The 6,295-nt window shown below is 48.3% G+C and overlaps 1 protein-coding gene across 1 annotated transcript in view; it reads left to right on the forward strand.

The window, feature by feature from the left end:
* Tmem163 (transmembrane protein 163) overlaps nucleotides 1–6,295 on the forward strand; it is a 184,207-nt gene that overhangs the window by 146,113 nt on the left and 31,799 nt on the right. The gene's annotated exons all lie outside the window — the stretch shown is intronic.

A 6,295-nucleotide genomic window follows, 5' to 3' on the forward strand; every position in this document is an offset into this window, starting at 1 on the left:
TGTAGCAAAGCAATTGATTCCACTCACCTAGGCATACTAGGAAGCATGGACACTAAGTGCTGAGCTGGGCGTGTGTGTTTGGGGATGAGTGTGTGTGTGTGTGTGTGTGTGTGTGTGTGTGTGTGTGTGTGTGTGTGTAGGTCAGAGGTCAGTGTCTTCTTGCATCATCACCTTGTTTTTTTTCTTTTTTCCATTTGTGTGTGTAATGTGATATACGTGTGTATGCATGCATGTCGGAGGCACACATGTGTGCTGTGTGTATGTATGTTCAGGAGGAGGCCCTGGGTTGGTGTCAACAATTATCCTCAGCATTCTCTTGAGATATTCATCAAGGCAAGGTCTCTCAGTCAAACCCAAAGCTTCCTGATAGACCCAGGCTTCCTACTCCGGTTGCTCTGAAATCCCCTGTCTGCCTCCCAAGGTTGGAATTACAGGTGACCACCACAGCCACCCGGCTTTTATGAGAGTTCTGGGGGTCCATACTTAGCTCCTTATACTTGTATGGCTAGCACTAAACTGAGCTGACTCCCCAGCCCTGCACCTTATTTTTTGAGACAGAGTCTCACATTGAAGCTGAAGCAGATTGGCTCAGCTAGACCGGCAGGTCAGTGAGCCCAGGGGTCCACCTGTCTCTGTTTCTCAGCACCAGGACTAAGTGAGTATCACTGTGACTGGCTTGTTTTAAAACATGGGTTTTGGGGGTCCAGCCCAGGTCCTCGTGCTTTGCAAGACAGGTGGGGTTCTTTCTGAGGAGCACTGAGTGATGAGGCCAAACCAGCTGCAGACTCCTAGCTTCAGCCTGAGTTAGCGTCATAGCCACTCAGAACCAGCAAGAACACAAGCAAATCAGAAGGATATCCAGTTGGCCTCTGTGCACAGAGGCCCTGCAAATAACCCTGCCCTGCAACTGGGACAAGTAGCTGAGAGTCAGTGGATGTGAGTGATGATGCAGTTGTCCACAGGCTTGGTGGATGTTGTCCCTTGCTTGCTTATGATGCCAGTCTGCTCCCTTTTCTCCATCACAAACCAGTTCTAAGCATGGACTGCATGGACCAGCTCCAGGTGCAAAGGTTTGGTCCAGCTACTTAGAAGTCAGCCGACTCATGGGCCTCTGTATTACTGTGGCCGGCATTACAGGCTGATCCCATGCTGTGTCTCCCTCTCCCACGTACTCTGTGATAGCACTGTCCTGTCCCTCCAGTTATGGAAGGCAGCATCTTAGTCTCCTGCCCCTCCCTCTCAGCAGCCTGTGATGCACCTTGAGGCTACAGAATTCTCTGGAATGTGCTGTGTAGCTCCCAAGGCTCTGCAGCTTCTGACTGAATCTAAGGGAGCACTTGATCTGGGGGAGGTCATCCAGTGTGTGGGAAGCCTGACTTCCTCTGGGAACACAGGTTAATCAATTTGGTTGACAGTTCTCACCCGGCTCAGCCCTCCAGCCATCCCTGTTCTGGGATGAGTCATCTCAAATGGTCTCTGCTGGCTTTCATTTCGGCTTAAAGTCTATAGCAGGAGGGAGCAGGGGTACAGCTCGATTGATGGAGTGCTTGCTTAGTGTGCACAAAGCCCTGGGCTCCATCACCAGCGCCATATAAGCCAGGAATGGCAGTGCACATCTGTCATCCTGGTGCTTGAGAGGTGGAGGCAGGAAGACCTGAAATTCAAGGTCAGTCTTAGCTACATTTTAAGCTTGAGGCCAGGCTTACAAGAGTATATATCCTATCCTATCCTTTTCCCCGGAGGATAGGATATATAGATCAGCCCAGCATGGAGCAGGTGCCTTGGTTCAGAGAGAGCATACTAACCACCAGCACTCTCCTCCTCTCTGGGACACCACAGCACAGCATAGGAGGGTACATACATGGCCCATTGCCGTAGAGCCATAGATAAGGCAGCTTAGGCCCGGCTCTGCTCATGGCAGTCACTACCTTAGTGCACTCCTGAAAATGGAGATCTAATTGTCTCACTCCATCACAGTCAAAGCTGCAAGGCTCCCCATCGCTTCAAGAGAGAGTTTCTACAGCTCAGCTAGTCACAGAAGGCTCCTCAGTGGTGAGCCTCGCCCGCTTCTCTACCCAGCGTCTCAGCTAGGACCCAGCATGGACTCTTACCTCTGGACATCTGTCATAATCAGAGCTGTGTCCAAGGCTTAAACTCTGTCTGTGTGCTGGGGACTCCCTGAGCATGTCCTCACCTGGGCAATCTAAGCTCCTGCCCCTAACTGCCCTTCTCAGAACGCAGCTCATTTGGTAGGGGTGCTGTCATTGCAGGAGAATCTTAGTTACATGGGGATTCAGAGCCAGCTTAGGCTAAATGCGACCATATCTCAAAATAAAAATACAACAAAACATCTCCACTTGGATGTCTGAGAGATGTCTCTAACTTAGTGTGTCAAATTGGACCTTTTGATACTCCCATCAACACCCACTCTTTCTGAGGTCACCATCTCAGAGGAGAACAACTCCATTGGCCCATTTTCCAGGCTTTGAAGTCCTGCATAATTCTTGACTCCTGTTAGCTTTGGACCATACTTAAGAGGACCTGTCCACCGCTGCCTTCAGAGAAGCTCTCGAGTCAGAATCTCCAGACTTACTCCTCAAGTTTTACCATTCTGATCCCAACCTGTTTGGTCCCACCCTCACCTGGCCTGGGTTTTATAGCAGCCTCGTAGCTGCTCTTCTTGTTTCTGCTTTGCCAGAGAGAGCCCAGTCCTGCTTTAAAACATGCCACCGCCTGTCATTTCCAAGCCCTGGTCCCCTGTGGCTTCCCATCCTAGAGACTCTATACCCTGCATGGCTCAAAGAACTCAAAGGGTCCACTCCCCAATCCCCCAACCCCATCTCTTTCTTTATGCCTTTCATCCCAACCCTGTCCCTTCCCTCTCCTCTCATAGACTGGCTGTATCCCCATCACGTCAGGGAGACTTCCACATTAAAGTCCTGTCTTCCTTCTGTCTGGAAGGGTCTTCCCCAAAATACCTGTTCCTCTTGTCAGGAGAATGGCTCCTGACACCAAGGAGCGGGGGTACAGTGTTAACAAGATGAATGAAAGAATTCTGCTATGTCCCGGAAATGCCTTTTCTAGGATACACTTGCTGCTCTTTAAAATTGGAATTGTGTGTGTGTTGTAGGTACCTGTTTGTGTGTGTATGTACACGAGTGTGGTGGGTACACATGTGTCTATGTCTGTATTGGCATGGAGACTAGAGGTCAGCATCCAATGTCCCCATCACTTTCGCCTTATTCTTTGAGATAGGGTCTCTCATTGATGTGCTGGGCTGGCTGGCCAGTGAACCCAGGAATTCATCCAACTTCACCTCCTCGGTGCTGGGATCACAGACTCAGTCTACCCCGCCCGACATTTACGTAGGTGCTCTGTTAGAGCCCGTGGGCCCCAACATAGATAACTATTTTCCCTAACTGGACTGGTACGGAGCCGCAAGGAATAATCAGACACAGCTTACACAGTCATCACGGAAGGGCATCTCAGGCTTCTTCTCTCCTGAAGATCTCTCCGCGTTTATTCTCCAAACAACTTTTATACTAACACATAACTGAGTGGGAAAATACCTGTCTCCTAGGTAACCAGGTGAATGGAGTTTTTTTCACGTCCGCATCTACCTGTCTGCTGTGTATGCTAGCTGTCACGTAGGCTTGAATCAGCGTCTCTATAAGACATCCTCCAAATTACAAAGAAAGGAGCAACACATATCCTGACCCTTTGTTAGGCAGAGACAGCCTGTCTGCAGGGCTACGTGACCACCTCAAATGGGGCCTATGGCTTCAGAGCTTGGCTGCCACACCATATAGAAATATGGGTCTACAGTGCTCAGGATCTGCACTCAGGTCCTCTAGCTTGCATGGTGGAAACCGCTTTTCCCACTGTGCCACCTCTCTGGCCTCTGTGAGGCCCATAATTGAGCTCCTTTTGATTTGCTCAGAGTCAGCTTGCCCGCCCCTTGAAAGTACTCTGTGTGATTTAAATGTTTCCTTTCTCCACATCTTGAAGAAGGAACTCAGGCTTATGTGTCACATTCTAGTGCTCAGAAGGGTTCTTGGCAAAAGGTGGGCCCGCAGTAAGTAAATACTTCTCAACTGTGGCCTGTCGCTTAATAGGTGGATCAGCTCATATAGTCACAGAGAACCTGCCGTGAGAGACGGAAAGCTGGCCCCCCTTTCCTGTATGTTCCCAGCAGGCAGAACCTAGGACCAGGGCTGCAGCAGATTCCCTCAGTTTCCTTCTAGCACGTTCTCTGGTGATGTGGATTCTGACCAAACACACACACACACACACACACACACACACACACACACACTTCCCATGGGAATCTCAATTCAGTTTGAGCCATCTGTTAGGGGTGGCAAGGAAGGGGAAGTGGGTCATTTGCTTTATTGAAGAGGTGGTAGGTTATTTGTTTTCTCTAACTCAGGAAGCCATGTAGGGTTTAGGCAGGAGAGAAAAGGAATGTGTATTCTCTCTGGAACCCTGGCTGCTCAGGGCCCCTTTCCCTCAGCTAGTCTCGCCTGTGCAGGAGAAGGCGGGAGTGTGGAGGGATCCAATTCCGCTCTGCCTACCAGACCAGTAGTTCACTTAGTCCTGATGGAGAAGGAGTCACCTTTTCTCTATTTGCTTCTAGCCTAAATCATTGAAGTGTTTGTTCTGGAGACTAAGAGAGGTGGTGGTCATGTGACATAGTGTTCATGTGACATGATACCCTGAGCCTTTGTTGAGTGGGCTGGCCTCTGGGAGGTCATTAGTTGAATCAGGTTCTATTTCTTGTAGCGCGCAAGCGCACGTGCTTGTGTGTGTGTGTGTGTTTGTGTGTGTGGTTTGAACATGTTCCTGTGTGTATGTACATGTGTATGTGATTATGCATTTGGAGGCCAGGTGTTGACATCAGATATCTTCCTCAGTTCCTTTCTACTTGGTTTTGTTTGCATTTGTTTTAATGTTTAATTTTTTTTTAAAAAAAAAGAATCTATGTGTGTATGTGTGTCTGTGTGTATATGCCACATGTATGCAGGCCAAGAAGCCAAGAGAGGATATTGAATTTCCAGCGCTGAAGCTCCAGCTGGCTTTGAACAGCTGGATGTAGGTTCTTAGAGCCAAACTCAGGTACCCTGGAAGGGCAGTAAATGTTCTTTACTGTGGAGCAAGCTGTCCAGCCCCTGCACACGTTGTTTTTGAACCATGATCTCTCACTGACTCAAGAGCCCACCAGGTCAGCTCGTTGGTTGGCCAGTGTGCCCCACGAATCAACCTGTCTTTTCTTTTTATGGGTGCTGGAGCTCCACACTCCGGCTTGTGCAGCAGACCGCTTACCCATTGCACCTTCTACCCCGCCCTTCAGGCTCTATTTCTAGGTAGAACTCAATGCCTTCCATGACCTTGAGCCAAACCTCCTGAACCTGGACTCTCTGGCTTTGTCTCCTTGTGTTAATGAAACACACGTCACCCTCCCCATTCATAAACTGCAGAAAAACAAACACCTGGATTGAGGAGCCCTCCGGGAATTTGGGAGCTGCTGTGCAGAACTCTGAGTGCCTGAAGAGAAAGCTGCTGTGTAAACACAATGTATTATTAATACAATGTTAAAAAATAGCATTGGAGCCTGAGCTATTCATAGCCGCTTTGGGCTGCAGAAGCAGCCTGGCCCTGACGCACAGGCCCTAACACAGTTTTGGGAAGCAGGGGCTATGGTTTTCAAGTCTGCAACACACTGAAAAGAAGAGAAAAATGAGATTTTAGTAAAAAAAAAAAATTGAGCAAATTCTTGTGTATAACAGAAGTGTATATACAAGGTAGGTTGCAGTTTGTGAGGTCCAACTTTAACAAAATGGGTGGCAAGCTTCTTTCATTACACTTTAGAGCTACTTTACAATATGAATAGTTTGAGGGTACAGGGATGAAGGATAGGAGTCCCCCTATCCATTAGAAATCCATTAGAAAACTAACAATGCTACCTCAGACTCCATGGTGAGAAACTTGTAGGGGGTAAACTAGCAATGATTAGTTATTGGTTTGGTTAGCTAACTACTTAGTTGGTCTTATCCACTCAACAGATGCACCCAGGGCATCTGCTATGTGGTACTGTAGACACTGGTAAATGGAAGATATCAATTATTACCTAAGGGATATCTTCTCTTCTCTTCTCTCTCTCTCTCTCTCTCTCTCTCTCTCTCTCTCTCTCTCTCTCTCTCAACCATACCTGTTTAATTGGGGGAGTTAAACACAAATGGCACTTGTGTTTAGAGATGAGGAATCTGATATTTTCTTTTCTTCTCTCTCTCTCTCT

This window comes from Microtus ochrogaster, chromosome 6 (assembly GCF_000317375.1).
Source record: "Microtus ochrogaster isolate Prairie Vole_2 chromosome 6, MicOch1.0, whole genome shotgun sequence".
Classification (NCBI taxonomy): domain Eukaryota; kingdom Metazoa; phylum Chordata; class Mammalia; order Rodentia; family Cricetidae; genus Microtus; species Microtus ochrogaster.